Source organism: Thermobia domestica, chromosome 8 (genome assembly GCF_964235325.1).
Source record: "Thermobia domestica chromosome 8, izTheDome1.hap1.1, whole genome shotgun sequence".
Lineage (NCBI taxonomy): Eukaryota > Metazoa > Arthropoda > Insecta > Zygentoma > Lepismatidae > Thermobia > Thermobia domestica.
Window position 1 is genome coordinate 48,338,523 of NC_137461.1, and position 7,876 is coordinate 48,346,398.

At 32.7% G+C, this 7,876-nt stretch overlaps 1 protein-coding gene across 1 annotated transcript in view; it reads right to left on the minus strand.

The window, feature by feature from the left end:
* Nucleotides 1-7,502, minus strand: part of LOC145692119 (uncharacterized) — a 43,804-nt gene extending 36,302 nt beyond the window's left edge. Inside the window, exon 1 of the mRNA XM_081767415.1 lies at nucleotides 7,375-7,502. The gene's annotated coding sequence lies outside the window, so the exon portion shown is untranslated. The remainder of the gene's footprint in view (nucleotides 1-7,374) is intronic.
* Nucleotides 7,503-7,876: the final 374 nt, after the last annotated feature.

The window sequence follows — 7,876 nt, forward strand, 5'->3', positions numbered from 1 at the left end:
AAAACAGAATTTTCGTGGAAAGATACGAGAAGAGATACTTTCGAGACATCTTTCTGAAACGAGACAGCCTCAAATTTTGTCTTGTAGGGAAACTTATCCATTACTCTTAGCCAATTTTTTTCCATCTTCCCCATCCGTTATTCTTAGCTAATTCTCTTTCAACTTCTTCATTCATTACTTTTTGATATTTTCTTCCATCTTCTCTACCCGTTATTCTTAGCTATTTTTCTTCCACCTTCTCCATCCGTTACTCTTAGCTATTTTTATTTCATCTTCTCCATCTGTTCCGCTTATCCAACTTTCTTCCATCTTCTCCATCCGTTACTCTTAGCTAATTTTCTTCCAACTTTCCTATCCGTTACTCTTAGGTAATTTTCTTCCATCTTCTCTATCCGTTACTCACAGCTAATTTTCTTTCACCATATCCATTCGTTACTGGTAACTAATTTTCTTCCACCTTCTCCATCCGTTATTCTTAGCCAATTTTCTTTCATCTTCTCCATCTGTTACGCTTAGCTAATTTCTTCAATCTTCTCCAAACAGATATTCGAGGGTCACTAGTATTTTTTTTTGTCGTTTTCTCCATGGTATTGACATTTCTGTTCCGTACAGTGTATAGGCTAAATACCTAAAATTTGGTGAATGTTATTGGTCAGTACGAATTTATATACCTCTTTATAAGATTTCTTTCCTCAATGATTTTGAAACGAATAAAAAACTACGTACTTGAGTTAATACCACTTTATACTGAAATTTAGAAATTCATCACCATTCATTACAGTATTTTTAAAAGTGGTAAATATTTGAAGAGGAAATCTGTACTCCTAAAGTCCTTCTATACGTGACTTTCCAAAAGTCGTATACAGTGAATATAAAAATACATAAATAAGTGAAGGTGTGTTTCGTATTACGCACAGTTGACGATTTCGTTAAACATGTCAAATTTTCAAATAAATATATGCCTTTTCCAATTATCTCACATTTTCTTCAAAATCTGCGTAAATGATTTTGTCCGGTGATGATAACAAAATTTTCCAATTCTGATCCAGGGTTTATAGCTAATTATGTTAAACTAATTAAACTAACTAACTTATGTTAAACTAATTATGTTAAAAGATAGCTATTTTTTTTCTGGAATCATGCCATCAAGCTCTCATGATGAGTAAAGCAAGTCATTAATATGTATAACACATCCTAACAAAAATTACTTTTGGCTATGAGGATAGTATACGTGCTTTTGGAACGAGAGCGCCGGGTTCGATTCCCGATGAAAGTTCATGCGGTTCGGATCTCACGTTAAGCTGTTGGTCTACGTCTTATATAGCCACGTTATTGGAAGGGACGCAAATTCAAATGCAAATCCACATACAGAACATCACACATTATCATCTATCCACAACAAATCAAACGTAAAATCTAGCTTAAGAGATTAACCCTACAGACTTGAGAAATTCCATTTACTTTATCTTAATTAACTGATTGGAATTTAGCGTCTCTTAATTAAGATCCGTACCATTATTCTGCTTTGCATCTGGAAACTATAACGAAATACTTTAGTTTGCATAATATTTACCTGTACCGTGGGCAAAAAGTGTTCATAAATATGTAATATACTTAGTAGAATGTTCATTTTAAATTAACAGAAAAGAAGAATGTTTTTAATATCTGTAAGAGAGATTATTATGGGATAGTTGTGACTACGTACATGTTATGTGTTGACCTAGTCAAGTGAATTTATGTATTTTACGGTCTTAAAAAGAATATTAAGACATATCAAGCAATAAAGGTGAGACTAATAATCTTTAAATATCTGAGTTGATTTTTGCATTGAGAAAAGTAATTATCGCTTCGTAATTTATATGTTACAAAACGAACCAGGTTGACGACGCTTTTCTATAGAGTCGTTATAAAAATTTGGTTTACCAAACCCGGGACTTTTGAAAATTCAGTTCCCGAAGAAGGAAAGTAGGGCTGAATTTACTTGGATATTACCATTTATGAATACGAACTTAACCGTATTACGAAGCGGTAAGGTCATCAAAAGAAAAATGGATAGTGAAATAGTGCAACAGGAATCTAATACCAGTAATCCAGATGAAATTAATGCAACGCCAAGTTTGTCATCTGAGGATCGACTTTTGTTAGCTGTGCAGCGACAAATTATGCAAATGACGACTGAGATAAAACAAACCATGGAACAGAAGCTCAATGAATCTAACGCAAACATGGAACAAAAGTTCTATGAAGCTAACCAGACCATGGAACAGAAGTTCTATGAAGCTAACCAGACCATGGAACAGAAGATAGAATTGAAATTCAACGAAGCTAGCAAGGAGTATGAAGAATTAAGTAAACGAATAGAACGGATAGAACTGAAATCAGACGATACGAAACAAACAATCGTCCAGGTGATGAACGACATATCCTCGCAGTTTGAAGAGAAGTTAAAAAGGTTAGCCGATGAATGTCAAGAAAAGCACGATCATCAAAATCATGAAATCTGTGCTGTAAAAAAGGATTTAACGTCAATAGAATCTTCCGTTAAGCATCAAAAGATCCAGTTGGCTACTATGCAGGAAGAAATTAAAATGTTACAGGCGAGAGATAACATTTATCGCAATAATCTGGGCAGTGATCGCTTCGAGTTTCCCCGATCACCGGATATAAATACGCCTTCGCCGGAATCTGAGGAGGATATTATATTAGAGGAAAATTGCCCGAAGATCACTGATGAACGAAATATAAATGGTATCATGACACAGCACGCTACGGACCGGAACAATCACACCACAAGAACAAGGAGTGAGAAAAGAAAGGTTAAGTTAAGTGTCAAGATGAGCGAAATCAAAGCCATGAGTAAATTTAGTGGTAAGTGCAATGAAAATGCTAGTTCTTTCTTAGAGAAGTTCCAAGACGAATGTAATATAATGTCTATCGACCGATCACAATACATGAAATTAATACCCCATGTATTACTCCCACCTTGTTCCTTATGGTTTAAGGCAATACGTGATCATATTAGTACATATGAGGAATTTAAAGCGGCATTGATCGCGAATTACGAAAATGACTTTTTGCTGGCAAACAGAGATGCCACTCTTAGAAATCAACATTTCAATCCTCGATTGCACAAATCTATTGTAGAGTTTGTTGTAAATGTCTATAATGAATTAAAGGTTGTTAATCCCTTGCAATCGGAATCAAGAATAATTGCATCGATTCGCAATTTGCTTCCATTTAAATTACAGCAGATCTTATTTTCCACACAGTGTATGAGTTTCAGTCATTTATTAATGCTTGTACAATGCTACGAAACTCAATATCATGCTATGAATCTAACACAACCAGGAATGAGTAAAAATAAGAATAATTCAGATCATTTGGTCCCTGTTCGGAATTTGAATATCCGAAGTGTGAATAATAATGAACCGAACCTAAGACGAATATACTCTAGCAATCAAAATGAACAAAATAGACAAGGTTATGTAGGGAATCCGCCTAACCTAAGCAACCGAAGTAGACACAAAATTAATAGAAATACATATCGAAATCCTAGAGATGCTACCAATCCTATGTATAGATATAATCATTGTTCACGAGATGGTACTTCGTATCCAAATTCAAATCACGATGAAAGACATGTACAACCTAATGTAGAACCTAACCACGATTGTGCGGTACAATGCACTTTATTAGATTCATATGCCAGTGCGAATGTAACATGATTACCGTTAACGAAATTAGGTTACACCCATGTTGATTATAGATTCTTGTGAATTTTCGTTTTAAAGTTTGTGTTAATATTAATAATGAAAACGATGGTTATAAATATTTGAAATGCATCTAGTTAAAGAGTTAGTAGCACCCAACATTCTTGATCAAATAAATAAGAATGAAAAATAACAATAATAATGAAAAATGCGTTTATTTAATAACAAAAGGGTGTCTTTTGTTTCTGTAAAATAAATTTATTTACTTCCATTTGATTATTCAAACGTAGGTTATGTTTAATTTTTATTCTTTCTTATTAATATGAAGAATCATAATTCAATTTATAATTAGTTAAAGACAAAAATTATTTTATATTAGATTGATTTGTGTTTAATTATCAAAGATTATGTTAAGAATAAGATCCATTCTATAAAATCAATTATTCAATGACTACCTTGAGTGAAATTCTTTTTTTATTTTGGACATCTTAGTGCTACTATGTATACATTACAATAGCAACATCTAACTTATTTGTTATACAATGCGCCCGAAAAGAACAAATATTATTTGTCATATCATCGTTTGTAATAATGATCGAAACTAGTAATCTTGATAGTTTGTATTTCACCCTCGTTAATTATATTTATAAGCGACGATGTCTTTAATGATAAAGAATAAATAATAATGTAATAAAAGAGAAATATTAATGAAATCAAAGATTTATTGTAAATGTATTTATGTGAATGATAATAACTAATATTTTATATATATATGAGGGTTAACCAAAATGTAATGAAGATATGTACGAGGTGTGATCGAAATATAAAGAACATACGTAATGTACGAACATTAATCTAATCAGACCAGTGGTTCTTGAATATAAAAGCCAAGCCCACTCATGACTTTTATATTCAGTCCCTTTATCGGGCGACATTTTCTATAACGAAATACTTTAGTTTGCATAATATTTACCTGTACCGTGGGCAAAAAGTGTTCATAAATATGTAATATACTTAGTAGAATGTTCATTTTAAATTAACAGAAAAGAAGAATGTTTTTAATATCTGTAAGAGAGATTATTATGGGATAGTTGTGACTACGTACATGTTATGTGTTGACCTAGTCAAGTGAATTTATGTATTTTACGGTCTTAAAAAGAATATTAAGACATATCAAGCAATAAAGGTGAGACTAATAATCTTTAAATATCTGAGTTGATTTTTGCATTGAGAAAAGTAATTATCGCTTCGTAATTTATATGTTACAAAACGAACCAGGTTGACGACGCTTTTCTATAGAGTCGTTATAAAACAAACTGAGAATGATTGAAGGAAAGTACGCCCGTTAGTCAGTAGGCCAAGGTTTTGTGCTTATTAATAATTGGTTTCCATGTTTATTAAAATATATATTTAGTTGCTGTTCTTGATTTCATCTTTTGAATTATTCAAATCAATGAATTCATCATCTCAAGTACCAGCAGCACCGAATTTACATCAATGCTTAGGTGGTCGCTAACGCTCTCGTCTTGATGCGAGTGGTTCAGAGTTCGATTCCCGGTGGGGACACTTGGCCGAAAAAATGTAAACAATTTTCCAGGCCAGCCATCTTGAATGAGGTTTTCTTCATTCACACCAGGCAAATGCTGGGATGGTATCTAACTTACAGGTCCCAGGTCGCTTCCTTCCTTCCCTTTCCTCGAATAGTGTGATCATCGAGGAACGTCATCCCTTATACGTGAAGGACTGACATGGCCATAGATGCCGAAAGCCCAGAAATCTAATTCCTAATCCTAATCTCGATTCGGTGAAACAGCTCTTTTCATAGATAAACTCTTCGTAACTTCTACCTGACAAGTAAAAGGAAACAGATTTAAATTCTTTTACCACGGTTCATGTTGATTTTGTGTATGTTTTTCAATTGTTTACCTGAAAAAGCTACGAACCATTATTTAATAACCTCTAAACGAGACGTTAGTTACCTTTCATTTTAAGGGAACAATATAAGCGAAAATTTGTATTTTTAAATGATCGCTTAACTTCTAGTTTGTTAATGATCCAGTCGTGTGTCAATTGTTATGTAATGATGAATGTGTTCTTAAAAGGTTCAAAAAGTTTTCTTCCTTTACATGCCTCCTTCAAAATTCATTTAATTCTCAAATAATGCTTTAACCGCTTTCTATTCTTCTTCTTGTGTTCCATCTTACTATTTCTATCACTTCCGCAATTTGTTTTTTTTTTCGTTCCTTACAGCTAATTTTATATCTATACATACCTACATAGAGAGATATGAATAGAGGTTGTCACCCTAATAAAACGATCCTTTTTCCTTTTTCCATTATTATTAATCAAGCTTTCTTTTCCATGAAGCAAGCAATGATGTTGTACGAGATAGAGATTTATATCACGATAAGATACATAAACGCAAAACATACGAATTTATAACCTCAATTTTATTACCGGTATTAGTAGAATCCAATTTCAACATATATATAAAGTTTGTCAATCTGAATCATGGTATGAATAAATTCATGAATTCATATCAGAAATTTTCTTTGTTTTTACTGTATTAGATACTATTTGATATTGAATCAAGTCTTTGGTGTATTTTTAATTGTTCTCTCAGGGTTTGTATTACTTCAATATACAGCATGTCCATACAAATACTATAATACTTGAAAGTGGCATTACGTCGCTTTGGATAATAGTATTTAAATAAACTTGGTTACACTTGAAAGAAAAAACTTAAAAATACTTTTTACTATACCTCATAGACATTGAATGTGAGGCCTGCAAGTGGAGATGTAGATGCAGAGATCAAGACGATATTCCCATTCATGCCACGTACGCTCCAACTACAAGCTTGCACTTCTTGCAGGTTTTGAGCCAATGGGAGTACATAGACACAATCCTTTACATATCCTCATCAAAAGAAGTCACAGACCGACAAGTCAGGTGACCTCAGAGGCCATTTGTAAACGATATTATCATCATTTCTGTCACGTCCAGTCTGTCTTCCTGGAAGCCGCTCATTCACATGTTCCACACATGTAAATGTCAGTAAGGAGGTGCTTCATCTTGTTGGAAAATAGTCATTGCCTTCGTCTTCCAATTGTGAGCGTTAAGCACAAGTGTATTTACCAATTAGTAAGCTCAAAATGAACATAAGTGAATTTACTTTTTCTGCGTTTGACCACGTCCATTAATGACATTTTTGCTCATTGTTGACATGCACAAAAATATTTCAATTTTTGTTTCAAATGCAACCGATTTCATTTAATAAGGTTATCCAAAGCGACATAATACCACTTTAAAATATGATTGTATTTTATGGACACACTGTACTTTGACGTGACACATCTTATTTTTTTTCCCATAAAGTGCATTAGTTCAAAACATTTGTATATTTAGAGAACACTAGAAAGTGCATATAAGTTGGGATACTATATTTTACCAAAGAAAGAAAACTGTTCACATGTCCCTTGATATGGACCAAATGTATAAAGTAAATAAAATAGCTTTTCTTTAAGTTCTTAATATTATTTTTCTACTTAGATAACTTTCAACGTTATAATGTTAACAAATACTGTATATATGAAGTTAAATGAACCCAAAGAGTATTCAAACGTCTGGAATTCTTTAAGAATCTTAAAGATGGTAAACTTACCAATCTGATGTTGAATTAGCACAATCTGACTGTTAGTTGTCAAATGGCTTTGTAATGACCTGAATTTTCTTTATAAGTTACAAGATCACTCAGAGTGTCCTTGGGTTATAAACTACACAGAAGCACAGTTCAACACACAATGAAATGTGAGGGTAGCTCCAGCCGAAATGCAAAATATTTGACACCAAGATGACAAATGTATTAATTGTTATTACGTAACATTATGACGCTAATGATTTTTAATTGCCATTTTCTTCTTTATTATGTAGCATAGTCAGTAATAGCATGCTGGTAGCTTGTGAAAGTAACAGCGTAGAAAGCGAATTCACTTTGAAAGTATTTTAAATATAGAATATAACTAAACAATGGTAGATCTCCCATGTTCATTTATACACATGATCATCTCGATGTGTCATAAAATAACTTAAAAGAAATAAATTTTGTTTTACCATTCGCATGCTACGATTGCAATATTAACATGGACTATCTTATATGTTGCAGA